The sequence below is a fragment of the Danio rerio genome, chromosome 20, assembly GCF_049306965.1.
Source record: "Danio rerio strain Tuebingen ecotype United States chromosome 20, GRCz12tu, whole genome shotgun sequence".
Lineage (NCBI taxonomy): Eukaryota > Metazoa > Chordata > Actinopteri > Cypriniformes > Danionidae > Danio > Danio rerio.
Genome location: NC_133195.1, coordinates 6,465,001 through 6,465,468, shown reverse-complemented (window position 1 = coordinate 6,465,468; position 468 = coordinate 6,465,001).

The following is a 468-nucleotide window of genomic DNA, read 5'->3' as shown; positions in this document are numbered from 1 at the left end:
TATTTTTTGTAATACCGTTCCCAAGGTATGTGTACGATTTTTTTTATTTACGTTTTTTTTTTTTTTTTTAAGAAACCAGTATCTTTAGCAGAAAAGATATCCAAAGGTGTAATTTTAAATGGTAAAGAAATCTTTCAAAACTAATAAAGACAGCAGAAATCAAAGATTTATTTGGAATATTTAGCCTGACATGTTTACTGCTACAAAATATTTCTATAAATCTTTCAAAAAATCTAATATATTGTGTTCAAAGGGGGGGAAGTTGTTGTTTTTAACCCAGACATTTAAAAAGAATATATTTTAGAGCAGTAATCACAAAACTGTAAAACCCGTGATATGTTTATCCAAGTATATACTAGATAGATGTGTAGACGGACGTGTAGGAGTTCATGAGTAGTTAAGAATGGGTTAATGATGATGTGCCCCTCCGAGTAAAGTCATGATATAATTATACGTGATCATATCATG